The sequence below is a fragment of the Cajanus cajan genome, chromosome 7, assembly GCF_000230855.2.
Source record: "Cajanus cajan strain Asha chromosome 7, NIPB_CcT2T_4, whole genome shotgun sequence".
In the NCBI taxonomy this organism is placed as follows: domain Eukaryota; kingdom Viridiplantae; phylum Streptophyta; class Magnoliopsida; order Fabales; family Fabaceae; genus Cajanus; species Cajanus cajan.
This window is the reverse complement of record NC_138523.1, coordinates 3,656,697-3,664,134: the sequence shown is the minus strand read 5'-3', so window position 1 is coordinate 3,664,134 and position 7,438 is coordinate 3,656,697. Positions and strand designations below refer to the sequence as shown.

General features: G+C 34.0%; 1 long non-coding RNA gene across 4 annotated transcripts; it reads right to left on the bottom strand.

The window, feature by feature from the left end:
• Positions 1-1,139: 1,139 nt before the first annotated feature.
• Positions 1,140-6,559, bottom strand: LOC114916765 (uncharacterized). 4 transcript variants are annotated; one of them, XR_014427987.1, is made up of 4 exons: positions 5,994-6,559; positions 4,091-4,178; positions 3,387-3,457; positions 1,140-1,594 (listed from the first exon to the last, which is right to left on the bottom strand). It is a non-coding gene; the product is annotated as an uncharacterized LOC114916765 (long non-coding RNA). The 4 variants fall into 4 exon arrangements; XR_014427986.1 differs by lacking the exon at positions 3,387-3,457 and having other exon boundaries at positions 5,994-6,555; XR_014427988.1 differs by having other exon boundaries at positions 3,387-3,545; positions 4,091-6,554.
• Positions 6,560-7,438: the final 879 nt, after the last annotated feature.

The following is a 7,438-nucleotide window of genomic DNA, read 5'->3' as shown; positions in this document are numbered from 1 at the left end:
CCATATCAAAACAAATGCATTTATGATTTTAGCAAATAAGTGAAATTTATTTAATGTACATCTCTTAAAATACAAATAACCTCCTATTTTTTTATCTTGGAATACAAAAACCTTAGAAACATATATTAAATATCTCATTATTTTATGTAATTTTAAAAAAATAAAATTCAAGACATATTTATTAATTTTAATCATAAAAACTATATTTTCTTAATTGTAATAAATTAGTTATTTACTTCATATAATAATAATTAAGTGATGGAGTAATTGATATAGTCTCACCTATTGAAACCAAATTTTTTTACTTTGTAATTGATATTCAACTTTCATGGCTCTTACTTTTAAGAGTACTAAAATCCAATTGATGAGGAAAATCTCAAGAGGTTCAAGATTTAAAATAAATCGTACCAATAAAATAGTATCAAGATAAATCCAACCAATGATATATTAAAATATTACAATCGTTATATTGTAATAACAATAATAATAATAATAATAATAATAATAATAATAATAATAATAATAATAATAATAATAATAATATATTATTAGGCCTTAAAAAATCTTACTTTTAGGATTACTAACGACTCAGCTAATAGGAAAAATTTAAGAGACTCAAGACCTACGAGCACGACAATAAAATATCACAACAACTAATTAGCATGCAAAAATAATTTATCAATATTTAATTTTATTTTTGATAAAGTACAAATATTATTCATAAAAATAATCCTATTCAAGTCGAATAATACTCTACTATAAACTATAGAATTCTATTTTTAACTATTTAACACTTTTTGATCTAATTCACCAAACTTGGATGCACTATGATTATGCAAAAAAAATATCTCGAAAGGGTTGGATATGATCCGTCTGAGGTTAGGTGAAATCAATATATTTATAAGAAACATTTTAAAATTACTGGTTTTATGTCGCTAATGCAATACCAATCATTTCTGCACCTTTGTATTTTGAAAATATTTTATAACGACAAGCGTTAGTTGTTTAGCTTCGCACGCCTTCAAAAATGTGCTTCCTTCAATATGCCACCAGTGCAATGAATTTACGCCCCATTCATTCGACCAAAATAACCATTCTATTCACTTGATAAAGCTAACAACATGCATCAAGAATCACAATTGGCCTCTCAAAATCCAAATATTAGTCTGACATTTAAAAAAATATATCAATACTATCCAATCTTGGTATAAATTAATCTCGATGGCCAATGTAAACAAAAACTCATAGATCTTAATCCTTTGGTTCTAAAATCAATTTGGAAAGTTTGAACCCATAAAAGACAAGGCATATTCAGAACCAGATGAAAAAAAAAGGGAGAAAAGTCTTGAAGGAATCACATCAACAATCACACAAATTAATTTCAACATGAATCTCCACTCCAAAGCAGTGGGAGTATGTTGGAGCCTCCCATCCGATCCAATTCATATATAAGATGTGTATCCCTTGGAAATACTTCAATTTATCGGTAGGAATCTGGGCGCTTTGGCTTGCTTTGAACAACAGCTTCAATCTTCTCCATCACAACAGGAGTCAGTAATGGAATGACATCGATTGCTTTCATGTTCTCTTGAATCTAAGAGAAACAAAACAGGAAAAATAAGATAATATTTTAATGGCAAAGTTCCTTCTTGAAAGCTAGTTATATCTCAAAACATAAAGACATAAATTGCTTTCATTTTCTCCTGTTGAAACAATGCAACAGGAAACAGAAAAAATATGAAAATTTTAATGGCTAAGTACATTATTGCAGGCAAGTTACAATTGTGCACGTACAGGGATGTATAAGCTATGACTTCATTCACCCAATCATATGTACATAACATTTTCAACCATATGTACGGTATATTATGAAAAAAAAAATGTCAAAAGGTATACATATACAATAAAATATGCATATGATCACGAGGAAAGTTTATTGCATGATTTTTAGTCCCGAGAAATAAAGGAGACCACGAAATACATTAGAAGAAATTGTTAAGAATCAGTCCCATGGTAAATAGTATCTCTAAATAATTGTTTTTTAACTGAGCCAAATAATGTTGTGATCCATGCAACCGACATCACATAGTTGAATAAGGCTTGGGTGGTTGTAAGCTAATACATCATCCCCATAACACTAGTTGTATGCATGATGCATCAACACTTTTGTCCTCTTAAGAAAGGTTTATCATTTTCCCTCTATTCATTTTGTTTACATTTCCTTGTGCTTCCAAATTAAACAAATGGCTCCACACCTTGTTTTCTGAAACAAGAGAAAAGCTTGCTTTTGCTAGACTAGGCATTATGTAAACTACAATCAGGATTTTCCCTTTGCTTTTTTATTTGTGTTTGTTTCCAACTTCTAAAAGGTAAATGATTTTATTTTTACCATAACCCTTCTAGGACCTTCTGTCTGAAAGGTTGAGTGTGACAGTGATATAAGGTCATATGTAAAGTTGAATCTTTTTGAAAACTGTTTTTCTATAACTTGCTCACCAAAATCGCCATTCAATGCAGTACACGACTTCTGAAAGCTAACCTCAATATCCCAACAGATTATTTTAGCTTAAAATGTGGAGGAATTTAAAAAGTGTGAATTGTGCAATGCATTGCATTAGAGAGTACAGGAAGACATATACAATCATAAGCAATGAAAGGTTCAAGGAACAAACAACAAAAGTTGTCACTGCTGTTCACATGTCACTCATCAGTCATCATTAGTAAGACATGAACAAGCAATCAAAAGGGCAGCAATTAACAGAAATCTTTAACAAAATAGTAATACTACCAGATCAGTAATACTACCAATATAAGCACAGTGGAACAAATTGACCTATACAAAGCAAGAAAGACAGGGCAACACATATGCAAGTCTACTGATATGCAATAAAAATAAGGAGTAGCAAAACCATGAGACTTTAGAAGTAAGAATGTCTAATTAAAGAGAAACAAACTCTGTCAGCTATTCTCTCTTTCCTGAACTTACAAAGAGAAGAAAATTCAAAGCCAGATACTAATTACTACAATAGTTTGCAAAACAGCCACACAATTCAACTATTGAATCAGCCTTAAACAATTCAAACGGAAAACATAACATTTGTTTAACCAGCGGTAATTCTTAAAATTAGGTTCCCTAAATGATAAAAAGAGTTACTGAACTTGTTTCCAATGAAGCAAAATGATCAGCTTTACATGTACAGTTGCATTGAATTTCATTTAAATGATGCAACAGTTTGTAGTGAATGCAGAGTGTAATGCAATTTAAACATTAGCAGCAAAATAAAACCAGGAGCAGTACATTAGAGTACAACCTAACATCAAAAGTTGCTAGTATAAATGATTTGACATTTGTGTTCCTTAACCAAAAGTTGGAATTCAATCCCCACCTTCGATATGGAGTTGTAACTAGAGGTACCACTATACCCCTAATATGAGCCAGCATGGTGGGATGTACCTCCTAATTATACCAAAAATTTATTCTTTAAGACCAAGTGTTAAAAACCATAGCCTCTCAATTTGAATCTAGCTTCCTTCACTTCATACCACTAGAAAAAAAGAACAGTGAAAACCTCCAGACTATGCACTTATATAGTAATATTAACAAATTGAAGAAAACTGAAGTGGACCACTAATTAGGATTGCCATAAATCTTGAGTTATTTCATATATTCTGTTTCTTTATATGTCATTATCTTGAAAAGGTTCAGATCCTTAGTATTATTATTTTTCATTAGAATAATTGTTATTTTTAATGATATTAATTAGGAATCTCTTCATTTTTATTTTATGAATTAGGATAATCATTAATTATGATCCTATTAATTAGGAATATCTTTGTAAGCCTTCTTGTAAAAGGTACAAAAATTAGAATATCATCAACGAGATATTATTTTTAAAAAAACTTGCGTTTTAGGAGGGGATTATGTCAAATAATTTTAATTGCGTTATTTTTAATGATATTAATTATGATTTCAGAATTGCCCGTTCCAGTTTTAATAATTTTGTATTAATTGTTTATCTGGAACGACCCGTTCTAATTTCGGAACGGCCCGTTCCAGATTGGCCCCACAGTAGGCGCTAAATGTTCTTACCGGAATTTGGTCGTAGAGGTGACTCGTCCAGTAAGATCGGTGAGCCTTCTTTGCCTGATGTATTGGTGCTCCAAGATGGGGGAGGTACCTGCAAAAGAGACTCCGATGCCAAAGTTAGTGTTTGTATGAATAATAGTCTCGTATATATAATGCACGTACCTTGAAGTGATTTAGGTTTGTCTTGGACCTTGGGCCTGAGATAGGATATGTTGCGATGTAATTAGATGAGGGAGCCCGTCTGGGGCGGGATCCCGGGTTTCAGTTGTGATTTGCTCAAATACCGGGCTGACACCAGACAACTAGTTGTCCGGGGTCGCCCCGCGTTGATAACCCGAGCTCGGAGCCCGATTGCGAAGTACGGATAGTACACTAAGCAAGCATACACAAATTTCTACACTTCCTTTTTCGTCTTTGACCACCAAAACACCTTTTTAAGGCCTTGGTATATCTTAATGGCTCCTGGATGGATGCTAAGGCTACTCCTATGACCTTCTTCTAGGATTGCTCCTTTAAGCTCTGACACACTAGGAATGCACAACCTATCCTTAAATCTCATCACTCTATCCATTTCAAATCTAAACTCACTCTCTACACCTTGATTCAACTTCTCTACTTGACTTAATAAGAAAGGATCTACCTTCTAACCTTCTTTAATCTCATCTATCAAGCTATTAATCACTCTCAAAACTCCTAACTTAATACTCTTAGAGGTCAACTTACACCCTAAACTCATATCCTTAAACTCCTCAATCATATGCAATTCCCTAATCATCAAAGAAAGCACTCTCAAAGATTTTCTACTTAAAGTGTCAGCTACAACATACGCCTTACAAGGGTGATAATTCAATTAAAATTCATAATTCTTAAAGAACTCTAACCATCTCCTCTACTTCTCTTTTCATCTTAAACCATCACGCTTCCGCTGCGCTACTCTGATACATTTTAGTAACTCCTAAATGAATGCTAAGAGTATTCTTATATTCTTTCTCTAATATCATCTTCCTTAATTTGGGTTTACTAGGCACATAGATTCTATCCATGAACCCCAAAACACCATAACTTCCACTCGTAAAAGGGCCATTTATATCCCTACCAATCTTTTCCACTTGGCTCACTAAGAAAGGATTTAACTCCTGGGTCCTCTAATCACATCTATTAATCTATTAGTCCATTTCAACATACTCAATTCAATGCTCCTAAGGATGAGCTCACACATCACGCTTAAGTTTCTAATATCCTCAATCAAATTCAACCCTTACATCATCAAAATGATAGATAAATGCTCATCCTACTCAGGACATTTGTCACTATATTAATTTTACTTTTATAACCCTCTCCAAGGATTAGACGCCTAAGTGTAAGTTCACTATGTACTCATACTCGATCTTCAAGTCTTACCACTTCATTTATACCCCAGGCAAATTCTTATTTACTATCTTGTCCTATAGACTCATACCTTGCCACCAAAATGAATCGACTAATTATGCTTATCCAACACCCTTCAACAATCTACTCGTTACTCGAGTCATACCTAGTTTCCTACTATTAGGAGTAATTTTACAAGTCAAACTTAAATTCCTAATTTGAGCCAAAAGGTACATCTCTTTAACCATAAAGAAAGATGAATATAGATGTTTCCTTCTCAAAGCATCAACCACTACTTTAGATTTACCCAGATAACAACTAAGATTAAAATCTTAGATTCTTAAAAATAGACGGGAGATTTATATTTTTTTACGTACCAAGCTCAATAGTGTTGAACGTTATGGGATATATTAAAAAAAATCCTAGTGCCACATCGATCTTCATAAGCACCCCTTGGGCGCAGGATATGAGGGATATAACGGAGGTTGAGAAGCATATAACAGAACAGTGTTGCAACTATAGCTATCATTAACCTCACCTTCATGGCCCTCACCAAGAACCACCCAATCATGAAATTAGAGACGCCAACTTCGAATCCAAGTTCCAGTTCCATGGAGAAGCTCATGGCCATGGAGGCAAATGCCGCACCAGAAATCACGTTCATCGTTTTGCCATACCCACTTTCCTTCTTCCCTTCTTCTGCGATCTTCCAAAAAGGAAAAGACTGAGGTAATCACCAAGGCTGCAAAACCTACCAGTGTTTTGAAAAACGGACCCCTCCCACGTGCCCACGCGCAGCTGTCCCTGTGAACGAGAAGCGTGGAGGTACACACAAGTGCGCTTACCAAGCTGTACACCACTTTCTTCACCAGGCTCCATGCTCCCATCAAGTATTGGGCCGAAGGACTCAGGGCGTAGCAGTAGAACCCCACAATGCTCGACACACCCCGTCACTCTCCATGTCCAACGGTGCCTCAAGAGTTCTGATATTGCATTTAACATTCTTGTGGAGGCTTAAGAATATATATTCAGATATACTTCACTTACCTCTTAAGGTTACAAGTGAGAAATGAGGTTTTGGTTACTGATCATGATGCATGCTCTTAATTTTAATATATAAGAAAATACCATGGCCTCTATCTTCCACCATGTGGGACCGGATTAACGGTGTGAACATGGAAAATGGCTCAAAGGAATGTCTTTTTGACCAAAATGTCGGTATGCTGCGAATGACTATCCCAACTACAGGTCTTGTTAAGCTTTACCGTAGTTACCGGAAACTTGTCATTCTTTTTTTTCTTTTTTGTTTAATTTATGGATACTACTAGTGTAAATGCCACTTTGTTTTATTTATTTATTACATGTTTCTGTGCAAATTTTCAAAGACACGATGGAGGCTGGTTAGTGGCATTTATTTTGGAACTAAGATGATTTTTGACTAATGAGAATCAAATTGTGGGTCATTATTGCGATTGCCTTTACTTGTCGAATGCCCACCGCCAAATTGAAATCCCCGTGCATTAATAAACTGGAAGGTTGAAACCTTTAAATTGTATGTCACTTTTGTTAATAAAAGCTATTGGGAAAGTAGGAAATTTATATCGTGATTGTACGAGTATATCTGTAACATCGTATTAGGCAGAACTTTAGGAATATATATAACTATGAAAAGTTAATTATAAACTAAATATATGCTGCACCATTACCTTATTTTTCTCTTACAGCAATCATGAATAGATAGCCAGAGAAATGGAGCACCGGTTCCATGAGATTTGTTTGTGGAATCCAGAGCAGGTTAGCTCATCCAACACGAGAAAGTCTAGAACTCAAATTTTGAGCCTCTTTAAAGCCCAGAACCACCATGAGATGTGGAAAAGAAACAATTGTCTTCCCTTATTGTCTGTACATTTCAACAAGATTTTTTTTAGTTGTTAATATATTTTTATGATATTTTATAAAATTTATATTACTAAAACTTTTAGC